Source organism: Triticum urartu, chromosome 5A, assembly GCF_056163025.1.
Source record: "Triticum urartu cultivar PI428250 chromosome 5A, HENAU_Tu73, whole genome shotgun sequence".
Lineage (NCBI taxonomy): Eukaryota > Viridiplantae > Streptophyta > Magnoliopsida > Poales > Poaceae > Triticum > Triticum urartu.
In genome coordinates, this window is record NC_141877.1 from 546,178,963 (window position 1) to 546,197,206 (window position 18,244).

Consider the following 18,244-nt stretch of genomic DNA (forward strand, 5'->3'; position numbering starts at 1 on the left):
GGTGTCGGGGTGTCGCGGTCGGGGTGTCGTGCCGGGGTGTCGTGTCGGGGTCGGGGTGTCAGGGTGTCGGGCTCGGTGTCGGAGTCGGGGTCGAGGTGTGGGTTGGGGTGTGGTGTCAGGGTGTCGGTTGGTCGGGGGTCGGGGTCGGGGTGTGGTGTCAGGGTGTCGGGGGTCGGGGGTCAGGGTCGGGGTGTCGTGCCGTGGTGTCGGGGTGTCGATCGAGTCTCGGGGGTCGGGTCGGAGTCTCTTTTTTCCTTTTCTTCTTCTTCTTCTCTTCTTCTTCTTCTTCTCCTCCTCCTCCTCTCCTCTTTCTTCTTCTTCTTCTTCTTCTTCCTCTTCTTTTCTTCTTTATTCTTCTCCCTCCTCCTGTTCCTCCCTCCTCCTTCTACTTCTTCTTCTAAACTAAAACTAAAACTAAAACTAATCTAAAATAAACTAAACTAAAATAAACTAAAACTAATCTAAAATAAACTAAAACTAAAACTAATCTAAAATAAACTAAACTATAACTATAACTAAAATAGAAACTAAACAAAAAGAAACTAATTAAACAAAAAAAGGGCGGAGGAGCTCACCTGGTGGAGGGGGAGGCCAGACGGCTGCGGCGGCCGCTGGAGGAGGCGGCGACCCGGTGGAGGGGGAGGCCGGACGGCCGTGGCGCGGCTGCCCGACGTGGAAGAGGCGGCGGGGCCGCGGTGGAGGTCGGGGAGGGGGCGGAGCGGCCGGCTACGCCGGACGGGGTCGGCGGCGGCGGCGCGGGCCAGTGTGGGTGGGGGATGGTGACGGAGGGGAGGGGCGGGGAGGGGGGCGACGTGGAAGGGGTGGCGGGGGTGCGGTGGAGGTCGGGGGACGCAGGGAAGGGGTGCGGGGCGGCCGGCTACGACAGACGGGGTCGGCGGCGGCGCGGGTGTGGGTGGAGAGGAATGATAGAGTGGAGAGAAGTGATAGAGGACGGGGTGGGACGGCCGTTAACGTACCCGCCTCTTTGCCGTCAGCCAACGGTCAGCAAAGATTCTTTGTCGTCCACTTGCGGACGGCAAAGAGGTGGAGCCGATGGGTTTGAGTTGGTTAAACAATAACTGGACTCACCCACCTCTTTGCCGTCTGCTAGCGGACGGCAAAGACCTTGTTTGCCATCAGTCAGATCTTTGCCGTCCGTTTTCTTGTGGCTGACAGCAAAGACCTTCTTTGCCGTCAGCAAGCGGATGGCAAAGAGTGGGCAGACGGCAAATAAGCTAATTCCAGTAGTGATCAACCTACTTTTATTTTCCTGGATATAACAATATATAGAAAGCCGACATGTTTGGTTACTAGAGTTTTAAGTTATTCTTTCAATGCGATGCCTCGGGGTAGAGGGTGAATGATTTTTGCGGAACACATAACATGTCCTTATAAGAAGCATTGTTGTGAAGCAATACATCAAGAAAAATTGATAAAAATTGTTGGGCCTAAAATCAAAGTAACCTTATTTTCTTGAAAAATGGCATGCAATCAGTAGGTCTGAGAGGTGTTGGGAGTAGAATTGGCATTACTAATGGGCCGTCCACTGCAAGATAACATCTCCTTCCGCTTTGTTGTGCGCATAGATTAAAATAGCCTACAAAATAGCCGCGATAGCTGCGCTATAGCTGCCCGGGAACCTCGCTGCTATGCTATGGCTGCTGCCGCGAAATCCTTCACATATCCCTCTAAATGGCTCAAAAATCAGCAAAACCCTCTAGAAAGCATCTCCCTTGTTAGAAAAATTTCTGTTATTTCCCGCGATAGCTGCTGGGAGAGGCCGCCGTGAAATCATTTCTCCCACGATTTTAATCTATGGTTGTGCATTGTCGTTAGATCTGTCGACCCGCAGTCACCCATGGTCCTTCTGAAACGGTGGCTACCTGTGCAAGTTACCTTCTACTCCCTGGCTCCCTGCACGGATCGGTCCTCCACTATACCGCAAGAGAGGAAATAAGGCTACAACACAGCATCCCAGCCGATGGCATTCCCTATACGGCGCCCGTTGCGCCCGTTACAGGCATCTGCGCAAACGGGCGCACACCCCGCCTCCTTCAATCGATGCTATATGGGCCAGCCCATTTAACCTTTTTTCTTCTTCTTCTGTTAAATTCCAAAAAATGGTGTGGGCGACAGATTCAAACACAAGACCACCAATTTCGTCGGCAAAGGCACTAACCACCAGTACTTCTTCACCCTTGTGACTAATCTCTTCGTTTTTCTTCTTATGTTGTCTTTAGTTCGTGGAAGCTCGGTCTTTGGAAGCTACCAGCTCGGTATTTCGTTTTTTTTTCTGGACAGCTTTTTGTGATGATTTTTTATTTCATTGTTCGTTCTCTTTTAATTTCTTTACATTTGTTTTTTCTTTTTCGAATGCATGAGCATTTTTTTAAAAGCGATGATCTTTTGAAAGTTTTGTGAGGTTTTTTTTGTCAAATTTGAAGAACTTTTTGATTTTATGTAAAATTTTCAAAAATGAATGAACTTTTTTCAAATCGATAAACTTTTTTCCAAAATCGATGAACCTTTTTCCATTTTTGATGATCTTTTTTCATGATTGGTGACCTTTTTTCGAATTCGTGAACCCTTTTTGAAAACCCGTGAACTCTTTTTCAAATCGATGAACTTTTTTTCAAAATCGATGAACCTTTTCCAACTTTATGAACCTTTTTTCAAAAAAATTGAAACTTTTTCGAATTAGTGAACCCTTTTTTGAAAACCCGTGAACTCTTTTTGAAATCAATGGACTTTTTCATGATTAGTGAACTTTTTATTCAAAAAATTGAACTTTTTACGATTTTGTGAACCCTTTTTGAAAATCCGTGAACTGTTTTCAAATCGAATGATTTTTTTTCAAAATCTGTGATTTGTTTTTCAAAATCGATGAACTATTTTCCAAATCCAATGAACTTTTTTACAAATCAATGAATGTTTTCCAACTTTATGAACTTTTCTTCAAAAATGATGAACTTTTTATAAATTGATGAACTTATTCAACTTCACGGTTATTTTAAATAATTTAGAAAACTAAGTGCATTAAATAGCGTGGCCGCATGTCCTTATATTATTGACACTTTTCTCATGCACTAGAGTCAAGTAGGTACACTGGTTATGTGCGCTTGTACGTGAAGGTAACTCCCTTAGTTCGAATCCTGGAAAGGGAGACCCGTTTTTGCACTTTTTCGCTCGTTCAGGTCGTGGCCCAGGTGGGTAGCATGCAGGCGCCAGTAGCGGCGCCAAAAGCGCTGTTTAGGAGCTCCCCCAAGATACAGCTTTTCTTTTTAGCAAAATCTGGGAGCAACTAGTTAACGAGCGCTCTTTCGGGAGTCTCGCAACGATCAACGCCATTTGGCGCGCTCTCTCAGCCATTCGCCACGTGTCGCGCTTTGGACACTCCCACCGGATTTTGTTTTTATTTTATTTTTTCGCACGCGTTTTCGGCTTTTTAAATATATTTTTTTCGATTTTTTTCGACGTTTTGGTTTTCCCCCGGTCTTCCTTAGCTTTTCGATCAAAAAAATTTCAAAAAAAAACATTTTTGCGCGAAAAAAACGCGTTTTCTTTTTTTTCCGTGAAAGTCACGATTTTTTTCTGCGAGAGTCACGGCCGTGCCTTTCGGAAACAAAAAGAAAACGCGTTTTCTGTTTTTTTTCTTTCGCGAGAGTCACGGTTTTGCTTCCGCGAGAGGCACGGTTGTGCTTTTCTGAGAGTCACGGCCATGCCTCTCAGAAATGGAAAAAATACGCGTTTTCTGTTTTTTTTTCTTTCGCGAGAGTCACGGTTTTGCTTCTGCGAGAGGCATGGTTGTGCTTTTCGCGAGAGTCACGGCCATGCCTCTCGGAAACAGAAAAAAAACACGTTTCCTGTTTTTTTCCTTCCACGAGTCACGGTTTTGCTTCCACGAGAGGCACGGGTGTGATTTCGCGAGAGGCACGGGCGTGCCTCTTTCGAAAAGGGAAAAAAAATACCGTGCTCCCGGTTTGGTTTTTTCGCCCAGTTTTTTCGTCTGGTTTTTTTCGTGAAAAAAAAGTTCGTCAAAACCTATCAACATGAGATCTAGTTTTGAAGATCTCAATGCGAGGAATCCAATGGTGAAAACGGTTCGAGATTTGGACACACAGTTTAAAAGATAAAACGTTCTGAATAAACGAATCTACGAAAACAGGGAAAACTCGCAGGTTGCGACAAGTGGCGCGCTGCATGTGCGCCACTTGTCGCGACCTGGGAAAGTGGAGTGTTCTTTGCAATGAATACTCTTTAATTAATGATTTCAGCAAAATCCAGCCAATTCAGCCATGGATGAAAAAATAATAACACAACAACAAGGCCCATTTGTGTTAGCCTGGGTTGTATATAGATAGGAGCGTGGGCCTACAAAGAAATGGGGCATGCATGCATATTGATACAGAGAGTCCGGGAACTTAATTCTTTTTGAAACAAAGTAAAAGACTTATCATTTTTCATTAATTGAGAGAGTAAGAATGTCCTGGTTTATTTGAGGAAACCAGGCACCTATTATCTGTTATCATTTTTTTGGAATACACCTATTATCTGATTGTCCAACTATTATTTTGTTCAACTTGAGAAAATTTCCTGTTGGCAAAATATGGCTTTGACGAGTTTCAACATATCGGAAAGTTTGTAGGATCAAGAAACAATAATATGCACTTACCCGCAAAAGAAAAACAATAATATGCACCAAGTTTATCAAATATTGTTCATCAAAAGGTGGGTGGAGTGGTTCATGTATGGTTTTCTTTAAAGCAAAGTCACTAGCAAATATCACTTGTTGCTACCGAATATTCAGTTACTAATATAAATCGCTTTATTTTGGCATCATCTTAAAATGAATTCTTGTCACCTTTTCACAATTCATATGACATGTGGTTGGTGTTATTTCACAATCCACATAGCATGTTTGTTTGGTGTAGCATCTCACCTAACTTTATTTCTTCGGGATATATATGGTTGGTGACTAGTGTATTAAGTTATTCATTCATTTTGTCACCGCTTGAGGATGAATATTTGGGTGGGGCGCACACACCATGCCTTTATAAGAAGCATAGTTTTGTATTAATACGTAAGGAAAATTGGACAACTGTTGGTTCAAAAACAAAGTAACCTCAGTTTCCAAGAAGAAAAATGTGACCTTGTTTTGATGAAAAACGGTTTGCACACTGTAGGCCTGAGAGGTGTCGGTAATGTAGCAGTGAGTGCCAAGCCAGATGGGTGGGCCGGAGGTGCGGATCAGGTCGGGAAGAGAGAGTCAGGACAGCCGTGTACTACATCACATCATCCCACCATTTTTCATCAAAATAAGGATAGGGGCGAGCCCAAAGAAAAATAACGCAGCCCAGACCCATTCTTGTTGTCGGGGTCGAACAAAATGCAGCCTAGGCCCGGGCAATTCCTATTTAGCGCTGCAGGCGCCGGTTTCTACTGTTTGTGCTAACCGGCGCCTGCAGCAGGATCTCGTGGGCCGGCCCATCTTCCATTTTTAAACACAGCGCGAGCTAGGACACGTTTTTTATCCATTTCTATCTTCCTTTTTTTTCTCTGTTCTTTTCTTCTTTCTTTTTCAAAATTCCTAATTGTTTTCTTCAAATAGATGAACTTTTTTTCAAAATCCATGAACTGTTTTTTTGAAACTCTTGAACCTTTTTCAAAATTGATGAACTTGTTTTTCAAATTTGATGAACTTTTTTATTTTTTTATTTTTTTCTCAAAATCGATGAACTTTTTATTAAAGTTGATGAACCTTTTCGAAATCCGAAGTACCTTTTTCAAATTGATGAACTTTTTTTTCAAATTCAATGAACTTGTTTTATTCAAATCAATGAACTACTTTCATTGTTCGATGAACATTTTTGAGAATCGATGAACTCTTTTGAATATGTGAACTTGTTTTTGAATACATGAACTTTTTTCAATTTAGATGAACTTTTTCCAAATCCGATGAACTTTTTTCAAATTCGATGAATTTTTTTTATTCAAATTGATGAACTAATTTTATTGTTTGATGGACATTTTTTGAAAATCGATGAATTCTTTTGAATCTGTGAACTTTATTTTGAATACATGAACTTTTTTTATTTGTTGAACTATTTTTTGAATACGCGAACTTTTTTTGCATGTGCATGAACTTCATTTGTAATATGTGCACATGTTTTTAAATAATTGGAAAATCTAAATGCTACAGTGTAATGTGAAATTATTAGTGCGTCTATGTTTCTATTCTTTAAAACGTTCACGCTCTAAATAATCACTACAATTTGGCTGGTCAAGTGGCTAGCCATGCTCTTTGGAAGCGTGAGGGCCCGAGATCGATCCCAATCAAGAGCTGTTTTTTGGCCACCTTTTTTCGCGCCACGCCATTGTGGCCGGGCCCATCCAGCCGCGGCTGCAGGCGCCGGTTGGCTTGCGCGGCGCTGAAGGCGCTGACTAGGAGTTCCCCTGCCCGTTCGTGCCGGTAGGATTGAATTATATAGGTACAGATCGCGTGGGCCGAATACGAAATGTGCCGTGCTAGCCTTCTTCTCCTTTGTTCTAAAGAATATATATAGTCTCAAAAAACAAATCTTAGTCTTCTCCCTCCCACTAATGTCCCCGCCCCCCTAACGTCCCCAGCGAAACATGACGATTGTCGCGTCCGGAGGGAATCAGGCGAGAGGCGCATCGCTGGGTGGTGCCGACCAGGAATACTGCAGCGAGTCGCCTCGAAGTCGCTAGAAACAGCACCAACCGTCCCGAGCGGACGGACACCCTATAAGATCTCTGCATCTTACAGCACCTCACGTTAGGGCTAGAAGTCGCCTCAAAGTCGCTAGAAACAGCACCAACCATCCTGATGTTAGGGCTCATTCCCGACGAAAACTGTTCATTCCTGATGGTATATGGCCGTCAGGAAAAAGTCAGTTTGGGGTAGTGACACTCGCTCAAGGGCGCAATGGACCAGCCGCGCTGTAGTCTTGCTTCGATGTCCCTGCGGCACACGTCGACGGCGGTGGTCCCGTACGTGGACGCGATCCCGGCGGCGTCTTCTCTGTGACGGCGGCGGCGGCGGCGATCCAGACGGTAGTGGCAGCAATCCGGAGAAACGACGGAGACGGCGATCTGGAGAAACGACGGAGGAGGCGATCCGGAGAGGGGATCGATGGAGAGACGTGTCCCTGCGGCACACGTCGGCGTCTTCTGTGTGACGGCGGCCGCGGCGGCGGCGATCCAGACGGCGGTGGCAGCAATCCGAAGAAACGACGGAGACTGCGATCTGGAGAAACGGCGGAGGAGGCGATCCGGAGAGGAAATCGATGGAGAGACATGCGTTGGTCTCAGGGCGGCGGCGAGGGGATCGACAGACGTGCGGGCGGGGGGGTGGGGGCAAGGGGATTTTCGTAGGTTAATTTTCGTAGATTTTTTTCACACCGTTATTTCTGAATCGACCGGCGGATTGCCGCCTGGACCCCATGGGGGCATCGCTAACAAAAAAAATCGGTTGGTTCGCGGTTCCAAGGTGGAATAGCTGGGACGTGGGAGGTGGGAGGAAGGACGAAAAAAAAGAGAGAATTCCTTATTTGACACTACCTTAAAATGTGGTTCCCTATTTGGCCCTGAAGAAATTTTTCTTCCCTGTTTGACATCTGCTCTAAATTTCTTTCTCAATATGACACTCTAGTGCATTTTGTTCACTAACGGTGTTAAAGACATACGTGAAAAGACCCTTTTACCCCTTGTGCATAAGGTGACCAAAAATCTATACATGACAATATCTACAATTATGTTACACTAGTCATCAACCAGTGCACCTGCACAACCTAGCTATTTTGAGGAACACGTGGATGTTAAGAATATGAAATAGTTTTTAAAACTTTGTAAACTTTTTCAAGAAAATTGAATATCAGGAGATAAGCTCAACATAGGAAACTTGTTACTTGAGCTGAATGTGGCAAATCTTCAGTTCTGCACTATAAGTTACTTGTTTTGTCAAGTGTGCATAAGAGATTATCAGAGAAAGTGCATGAAAAAAAGATAAAGTGAAAGTTAAATAAATCCGAAGGCTATGTATGTTACTTCTCATAGCTTCCATGGCCAGCCCAGAAATATAGAGATATGAAATCCCGTCTACAAGCTCCGTAGCGGGTATTTGTATACGTGCATGTACATAGTAGAACTCAATTATATTTAACACGCCACGGCCACCCCAGACTATATTGATGCATGCATGCATCTATAATACCTAAATAGTTTATCCCCACTAAACTAATTCTCTTGACATGCAAGCTATCCAACTCACCAATCCGGCCACATAAGCAACTTTTAACATGCATAATGCCCTCAGCCATTCATGTCATCATTTGTTTTTGATGTTTTTTTTTCTGAAAAGAAATGGAGCTCCGGGTGGAGCACTACGGCCCTGCCATCTCTCTGGGTAATAACTCCAGCGCCAGTTGATTTTCCATCACTAAATCTCCTACGTCACTTCCACTTCGTCTTGTCCACCGAATAGATGCAAGGATGGAGTTGCTCTCCCTTTTGCAATTAATTTTTCACTATTTTTTCTGTGCTCAGTGTCGTCTGTTCCCCTCCCCTCCCATCCAGTGCAAGATGTCGTGCCTCTATTTAATCTTCTCCCCTCCCCGTCATCTCCTCTGCCCCCTTTCTTCTCTTCCTTGATCCTCTCCACATGCTATTTGTGCTTCCGTCCGTCTGCGTGTCGTGCAGATAGACATCACATCCCTCCCCTCCCATGTACAGCATCCACATCTCGACAGAGCCAACTCTCCTCCCGGGCCCGTCCTTCCTCAATACCATGACACTGCTGTCTATCTGCACGACTTCATCGAGGTTAGGTATCCTCACGGGCATGTTCCTGAGTTGTGGAGTGATACTGGCCGGGAGGTATCCCAAATCAACAGCAACTGATGATTAATTACTCAAAAGAGAGTCGATAAAATTTGAGCCATCATTCTGCTTCACGATGATTCATGGTAAGCCTGTAGGTTGCCATAGCCTTTGCACATGCTTTTCTCGGTTCAGATATGTTTGCTCAGTTCATTTTCTACCTTCAGTCATATATATAGGCAAGCTATTATGTAAACTAAATTACACTACATACACTTTTGTCTGTGAACATGAATTAGATTTCCATGGACATTGCAGTTGAATTCGGCAGCTAATATTTCTATCTTCATCTCATTTGCTGTCATAATTAGTTGATATTTCGCCTTCAAATGTACTGGTTCTTAGTGTATAGTTGATGTATTGGATTTATTGCTAATAGATGGAAGTTATTTGTCTTGCCTTTACCGTAATATAATTCTGGCATGGAAAGCAGTCCTCGGTGAGCTCTCAAAATCTTTCCTGTAGGCCGATGATGAATGGCGTCACTACAGATTGGGGGATTCACACGTGGATATCATTGAAGCTAATAGATTGATATTGATTTATTTCTGATGGCGTCTTAGTCACTTTATGCAAATATTTTTAGGTTGGTGTGTGGTGAGAGTATCACTACTACATTAATTTTTCTATAATGTCACATCATGTTGTAAGCTGAAAGTGCATATAATTTATCACTTCGTGTTCTGTTTGTTTTCCGACTTGCACACTATGCTTCTCATTTCAGTATATTTTGAACAAGGTAAACTAATAAACATATTCGATAGTCGAGGAGTTATACTAAGACTTTATTTTTATTTTTTGATTGCTCAAGCGAATGAACTATTCAAATGTGACACAGTAATCTCATTCAACATTGATGCAATCTCGAAGAACTTATCAAAACATTCCACAGCAACGCGTGGGGTATCTTCTAGTTAGTCAAGTATTTGGGTCTTTGGAGAAGTATAATACCGCCGGCCAGGGCGCCGGTATACGGGTATTTGGAACTGAGGCGCGGACGTTTAGATATATTTACGAATCGACGAGACGTTAATGGAAACTGCTCCGGACCTCTACATCTGCAAGGTTAGCTAGCTACATGATCAAATACGTAGACTGATGCATGTATGTAATCAGCTAGTATACGTGTGTGCGAGCATGCATGCATGCATGGTACGTGAAGCAACCGACGAGTGCATGCATGTAGGAATAACTCTAAATGTACGTGTAACTTGCACTAAAAAAAATTCTAACTGGACTTAGCTTTCTCAAAGCGACAAGCACAAAAACACGTCAAACAACATAGACTAGAGGGACGGCTAGATCGGGATCGGGATATTTTCTTTTGTTCGATGTGGGCTAGCGACTAGCATAGGGGTATTTTGGTCCATCCAATTTTTGTTTGACGGAATAGTCTAACGAAACCGACGGCAATGTCACGCAAGAAAAGAAATTTAGACTACATGTTAAATAGGGAAGAAAAGTTTCTTCAGGGTCAAATAAGGAACCACATTTTAAGGTAGTGTCAAATAAGGAATTTTCTTGAAAAAAACCCGGTGTTGGTGGGATGAAATTTAACCACGAACACTACCAACTAAGACATTAAGAGTAGAAATCAGCACGTAGGCATGTTTGGATTATCCAACATTTACTGTATATATGGGCTAATTGCTAAAGGGATGTCAATGACCGGGCACATTCGCGGACGTATATGGACTTGAATTAGGTCATTGTGGTTGGAGATACTCTAAGAAGCACATCGCTGCTCGTCCGCCCCACCGGTGAAAATACTGCCACAGAAAAAAAATTCAGCTGCATACAAACCACTCAGGCTCTTTTGGCGTAAAATATTCAGCTGCATGCACACCACTTAGGCTCTGAATAAAGTATATTTTATCCTAGAAAATGTCTTTGTAATTTTGAAGGCAAATTTAGATAGTACACTTGAAAATAAAACACTAAGCGCTGAATTCAAACATTTTCTCAGTGTGTCCATTCACCTCAAGAAACATAGTAAAGTTCAAACGTAGTGGTCAAATTTGGGTCTGATCACTGGTAGAAAAAGGGCCTATAGTCCCGGTTTGTAAGGGCCTTTAGTCCCGGTTCCGGAACCGGGACTAAAGTGTCGGTACTAATACCTCCCCTCTTTAGTCCCGGTTCAATCTAGAACCGGGACTAAAGGCCCTCTACATGGGCAGTGCGCAGAGCCCAGTCAGGAGACCCTTTGGTCCCGGTTGGTGGCACCAACCGGGACCAATAGGCATCCACGCGTCAGCACTTCTGTGGCTGGGATTTTTATTTTTTTTTGAAGGGGGGGGGGGGTTGGGGGTTTTGCGGGGTTAATTTAGGTGTTTCATATATTGTGTTAGCTAGTTATAATTAATAGAGAGAAGTGTCATCTCTTATGTCCGTGCTTGGTCGACGCTACATACTATACATACGTATATAGAGAGGACTAGACACGCTAGCTAGCTAGTAAGCAAACGAAGGAAACAGAAGATCGTCATGAACATATATGCATATATACAGAGAGCAGTGATATCGACCACCTCTCCTTCTCCGAGAGATTGGTCGAACAACAAGTTCTCGTATATCTATCTGACACTACCGGCTACATATATACAATAATTATCTCTTACAAATATAATCATACGGACTCAGGGTCCACATAGAATTCTCCGTCTTCAGGGATCACGTGGTCAAGAAAGAATGCCGCCAATTCCTCTTGAATTGCTCGCATGCGAGCTGGTGCTAGGAGTTCATCCCGCTTCCGAAACATCTAATTTGAAGAAGGGGGTCAATACATACATATATATATATATATATATATATATATACATATATATATAAATGAATGAAACTCAACACAAATGATGGTAATAAAATAAAATTGTGAATGTTGTTATTTACGTACTTCATATTGTTCGTTAGAGTACCCGCCCCGCTCACAGGTCGTGTGGCGGATGGACTCGCAGATGTAGTATCCACAGAAATCATTCCCTTGTTCCTGCCACAACCACTTTACAAGAAATAGAGGTCAATCAAACTGACAAGCAAGAATGCTAAATGGTATTGATGAAACTAGCGCTTGAATCACTAGGAGATGCGCGGAACATGCTACTATAGTACTTACTTTCGGGTGTCTAAATTCCAGCTCCTTCGGCAGTGCCGGAACTGTTTTGGTGAATTTTCTCCAAACCCTGCCGGACAAAGAAAACAATTACTTGATATCAGGAAATGAACAAAGTTGCTGATATGGTGGATAATGATCGATTTAACTTACTTCTTGAGGATTTCAGTCATGTCCGCATACTCCTTGGGATCTTTTCGTTTAGAGTCCAAGACGGTTACTACTCCCTGCTCAAGCTTAATCTCTAGGAGAATATAGTGGTAACTGCACACACATGCATAACTCATCAATTACATTACTATAACCTTGACTAATATATAAGGGAAACCGAATACGCACAAGACAGTAACACTCACCTGAAGTTGTAAGGAAAGAGTATTATATCTTTGTTTTGATTTATTACGAACGATCGTAGCAAGTTGGCCTCGGTAGCTGCGGCATGAAGTTTAACCTCAGTTGCATCTATGAGATATGTGTTAATGAACCCAATATCACCGACTTGTCTTTTCTTCAATTCGGCGATCTTCAATCTGCATAATATAGTGAGGATGATTATAAATACATGCAATGAAAGAGCTAAGCTATATAGAGAAACTTAATGACAGAAGTAGTACTACTTACAGACAGTAGCAGGCGACCGTTGTTTTATCGAGGGCCAATTGATTGAAAAACTGATAGAACTCCTCAAATGGAACAGGCAACAGATCAATTCCAACGAGGTCATGCTCCGGTTTAACTCTCGCATACAAAGTACTCCTCCCCCCAGAGTCTCTGCAGATTTTCAAGTACCAATCATGCAATCTTCGCATCATCGTTGATAGAGATCTTTCATCTTTGACGAGAGGCTTCCCGTACTCGTATCTTTGTATCTGCACCTCCATGGGTTCATAATGTACTTCGTCGGGAAGGTAATCTGCAAGATTGCTATAATCGGGCACCATCCTTGGATCATTATCGACGTTGTGGCTAGGCACCTTGAGCGGGGGGCACGATTGCTTCGCTTGTTCGCCGAGCTGGGCAATTTGTTTCCCAGCTCATCGTTCTTTCAGCCTTTGATCACTGACAATACTTCCCGACCGCTCCGCTTCGGCAAATTCCTTTCCAATAATGCGGTCATAATTTCCTTTCGGCGGATCAGACTTCGGTGGTTTTGTCAGGGCAGCCAGAGTGCGCTTCACTTTCACCCGATCTACCTTCTCCTCCGGAGGTGGATGTTTCTTTGCTTTCACCCCTTCAAAGAAGTTCCTCACTTCTTCTCGCGCGATCTCGGCGTTCTCCTCCAGGGTCCTCTCATATGGTAACTTATCTGGAGTCTTCAGAGAAGGACCGAATCTGTATGTCCTCCCGCCTCTGGTTGTACTGCTAGACGCCGACCGAGCAGACGGAGCGGTTGTCTTCTTTACTTGCTTAAGCGGCGGAGGAGAAGGACTACGACGCGCCGGAGCAGCTAGAGCGGCGGCAGGTCTCTTCCGCCCTTGCTGACGAGGCGGAGAAGGAGGAGGCTGGCTGCTCGGGCGCGTCGGCGCAGGCGGAGAAGGAGGCGGAGTGCCGCCACGCGCCGGAGAAGGAGCCGGCCGAGGGCCCTGATCGTCACTCGCCGGAGGAGGAGGCGGTGGAGGCGGAGTGCCCTGACTCGCCGGAGGAGGAGAGGCGGTGGCGTCCAGTTCGGAAGGTTGATGAGCTCCTTCCGCCATAGGCATGGAGTCTTCAGAGCAGACCCCAGCCGAGTCTCCCCTTCACCGGTAGGGTGGTCAAGCTGGAGGTCCTCAAATCCCTCCGTTATCTCATCCACCATCACCCTAGCATATCCTTCTGGAATCGGCCGGCAGTGAAAAGTTGCGCCGGGTTCAGTAGGATAAACAGAGCCAACAGCCGCCTTGACCTTCAAATTCATCCATTGTGTCATAAGGTGGCAGTTTTGAGACTCCGTTATAGCATCCACGGGATAGCTGGCAGGAGCCGTCAAGGCATGCTCCAGCTGAAGCAGCTCGGTGGAAGCCACGCTGCTTCTGCGCTGAGATGGCGGGGTAGCTTCGGGGGAGGCTTCGGCAGTACGTTTGCTGCGATTTGCTTCTCGTTCCTCTATCGCGTCTACCCTTGCTTGCAGCGCCTGTATTTGGGTCTGCTGCACTTTTTTCCTCCTCTCACAGGATTTGTAACCGCCTGCGTCCGGAAACCCAACCTTCCATGGAATGGAGCCTGGCGTGCCTCGTGTCCGTCCAGGGTGCTCAGGTGTATCTTTTGTCTTCCCATACACGCCCAAGAAGCCTAGCAGGTTCACGCAAAGGTTCTTCGTCACGTGCATCACGTTGATTGAGGAGCGGACCTCTAGGTCTTTCCAGTAGGGTAGGTCCCAAAATATAGATTTCTTCTTCCACATGGGTGCGTGTCCCTCAGCGTCATTCGGAACAGCTAGTCCACCGGGACCCTTTCCAAAGATTACGTAGTGTAAATCATTGACCATAGCAAGCACGTGATCACCGGTGCGCATGGCGGGCTTCTTCCGGTGATCTGCCTCGCCTTTGAAATGCTTGCCTTTCTTTCGACATTGATGGTTGGTCGGAAGAAATCGACGATGGCCCAGGTACACATTCTTCCTGCATTTGTCCAGGTATATACTTTCAGTGTCATCTAAACAGTGCGTGCATGCATGGTATCCTTTGTTTGTCTGTCCTGAAAGGTTACTGAGAGCGGGCCAATCGTTGATGGTCACGAACAGCAACGCCTTAAGGTTAAATTCCTCCTGTCTGTGCTCATCCCCCGTACGTACACCTTTTCCATTCCACAGCTGTAAAAGTTCTTCAACTAATGGCCTTAGGTACACATCAATTTCGTTGCCGGGTTGCTTAGGGCCTTGGATGAGAACTGGCATCATAATGAACTTCCGCTTCATGCACATCCAAGGAGGAAGGTTATACATACATAGAGTCACGGGCCAGGTGTTGTGATTGCTGCTCTGCTCCCCGAAAGGATTAATGCCATCCGCGCTTAAAGCAAACCATACATTCCTTGGGTCCTTTGCAAACTCACCCCAGTACTTTCTCTCGATTTTTCTCCACTGCGACCCGTCAGCAGGTGCTCTCAACTTCCCATCTTTCTTTCGATTCTCACTGTGCCATCGCATCAACTTGGCATGCTCTTCGTTTCTGAACAAACGTTTCAACCGTGGTATTATAGGAGCATACCACATCACCTTCGTAGGAACCCTCTTCCTGAGGGGCTCGCCGTCAACATCACCAGGGTCATCTCGTCTGATATTATACCGCAACGCACCGCATACCGGGCATGCGTTCAGATCCTTGTATGCACCGCGGTAGAGGATGCAGTCATTAGGGCATGCATGTATCTTCTCCACCTCCAATCCTAGAGGGCATACGACCTTCTTTGCTGCGTATGTACTGTCGGGCAATTCGTTATCCTTTGGAAGCTCCTTCTTCAATATTTTCAGTAGCTTCTCAAATCCTTTGTCAGCCACAGCATTCTCTGCCTTCCACTGCAGCAATTCCAGTACGGTACCGAGCTTTGTGTTGCCATCTTCGTAATTGGGGTATAACCCTTTTTTGTGATCCTCTAACATGCGATCGAACTTCAGCTTCTCCTTTTGACTAATGCATTGCGTCCTTGCATCGACAATGACCCGGCGTAGATCATCATCATCGGGCACATCGTCTGGTTCCTCTTGATCTTCAGCAGCTTCACCCGTGGCAGCATCATTGGGCACATCGTCTGGTTCCTCTTGATCTTCACCAGCTCCCCCCGTTGCAGTATTACCGTATTCAGGGGGCACATAGTTGTCATCGTACTCTTCTTCTTCGCCGTCTTCCATCATAACCCCTATTTCTCCGTGCCTCGTCCAAACATTATAGTGTGGCATGAAACCCTTGTAAAGCAGGTGGGAGTGAAGGATTTTCCGGTTAGAGTAAGACCTCGTATTCCCACATTCAGTGCATGGACAACACATAAAACCATTCTGCTTGTTTGCCTCAGCCGCATCGAGAAACTCATGCACGCCCTTAATGTACTCGCGGGTGTGTCTGTAACCGTACATCCATTGCCGGTTCATCTGCGTGCATTATATAAAATTAAGTGTCCAAATTAATAGAAGTGTACAAATCTCGAGGAAAATGGAGCTTGGAGGTCGAGCTTCGAGAGGAGAAAGCTTAAGTAGTGTGGCTCGGGCATTCCATCGAACACCTCATGTGCATAGGAGGTGAGCTAGAGCACCACAAAGCCCTCTCACCCTCGGCCAGAAAAAACAGAGCACTGTGCTCTGCTCTTGTGCGAGGGGGTATATATAGGCACCTCATTGGTCCCGGTTGGTGGCATGAACCGGGACTAAAGGGGAGCCTTTGGTCCCGGTTCAAGCCACCAACCGGGACCAATGGTGGTGGGCCAGGAGCGAGGCCCATTGGTCTCGGTTCGTCCCACCAACCGGGACCAAAAGGTCCAAACGAACCGGGACCAATGGCCCACGTGGCCCGGCCGGCCCCCTGGGCTCACGAACCGGGACCAATGCCCACATTGGTCCCGGTTCTACACTGAACCGGGACTAATGGGCTGAGCCGGCCTGGACCATAGCCCTGTTTTCTACTAGTGGATTTGCATCAAAACTTCAGTAACTTCACTTGACTATCACTGACAGTAGTGCCCGAGGTTCCACAATGACTCCATTTCGCCATTGGTACTCCCAATGCAAAGCTCTAACTTTTCTTGCCGGTAAAATTGAAAGGGTAAAGAGATACGACAAAGATGATTCACCATCCTTAGTTGCTGTTCCTAACAAAACGTTCAGGACGAGACGAGAAAAAAGATCTCTTTATTTGCTCCAGATCATCGAGGCTCTCATCTTTGGTACGCTGCTTCTTCACCCCCATAAAGAATTGTGCTATCAAAATATTATTTCTTCCTTCTTTATGATCGTGTGCACACATATCCGATGTATTCCGATCCCATCAGTTGACCAATTCCATGAGATAACCCAGAGTTGTGAGCTGAGTTTGTCCAATCCTAGTTATCAACAAAGTTCAGAGGACTAGTTCGTGTTGGAAGAGGGTGGTTTCTATGTAGTTCCTATTCATGTTCACGTCAGCAAAGTTCAGAGAGTCAAGAAAAATGCGCTGGGTGACTGGGTCCCTAATAATTTTTTTTGTCTGCCGCTGTGGATAATCTTCAGGGGTCCATGGAGCTAGTATTGTACTGATTATGATACTTTATTGCTTGACGTCGCATCTCCAGAGTTATTTTTATCTCAATAGTAATCAGCATCAAGATGGTCAAAATATTGTTTATCAAACCGTAGGTGGAGTTGTTTGTGTATTTTTTAGGAATAGTTGGTGTAAGATTTTTGTTTGCAAAGTCACTTGCAAACATCACTTGTTGCGATTGAATATCTGGTTATTGATACCGATAGAATATCCTGTGGGAACCAAGTTTGGTTGTATGGGCTTTAGCCCGGTTTCCTGCCAATTAACCAGAGACTCTCACTCTGTTCTTAATCAATGAAAATGGCAAGTTTTTTGTCTCTTTTGTCATTTTAAAAAAAAGTTACAACTAAAACTTCGTGGAAACCACGTTCATTCCAAAAATTCTATCAATCAATACAGCACACTGAGATTCGGGTCTTCTCTCATGTGAAATTTCAAGTTTAAGCACACACTAGTAGAAAAAGGGTCTGTTGTCCCTATTCGTAAGGGTCCCGGCTCCTGAACCGGGACTAAAAGGTCGGTACTAATGCCCTGTCCCTTTAGTCCCGGTTCAATCCAGAACCGGGACAGATGGGCCTCCACGTGGCCTGTGCGCGGAGCCCAGGCAGGAGGGCCTTTGGTCTCGGTTGGTGGCACCAACCGGGACCAATAGGCATCCACGCGTCAGCATTTCTGTGGCTGGGGTTTTTGTTTTTTTAAGGGGGGGGGGTTGGAGATTTTGAGGGGTTAATTTAGGTGTTTCATATATTGTGTTAGCTAGCTATAATTAATAAAGAGAAGTGTCCTCTCTTATGTCCGTGCTTGGTCGACGCTACATACTATACATACATATAGAGAGGACTAGACACGCTAGCTAGCTAGTAAGCAAACGAAGGAAACAGAAGATCGTCATGAACATATATGCATACAGAGAGAAGTGATATCGACCACCTCTCCTTCTCCGAGAGATTGGTCAAACAACAAGTTCTCGTATATCTATCCGACACTACCGGCTACATATATACAATAATTATCTCTTACAAATATAATCATA

At 45.0% G+C, this 18,244-nt stretch overlaps 1 long non-coding RNA gene across 1 annotated transcript; it reads left to right on the forward strand.

Moving 5' to 3' along the window:
• Window positions 1-8,511: 8,511 nt before the first annotated feature.
• On the forward strand, window positions 8,512-9,593 carry LOC125556617 (uncharacterized). Its single transcript, XR_007305151.2, has 2 exons — window positions 8,512-8,984; window positions 9,364-9,593. It is a non-coding gene; the product is annotated as an uncharacterized LOC125556617 (long non-coding RNA).
• The last annotated feature ends 8,651 nt before the right edge of the window (window positions 9,594-18,244 follow it).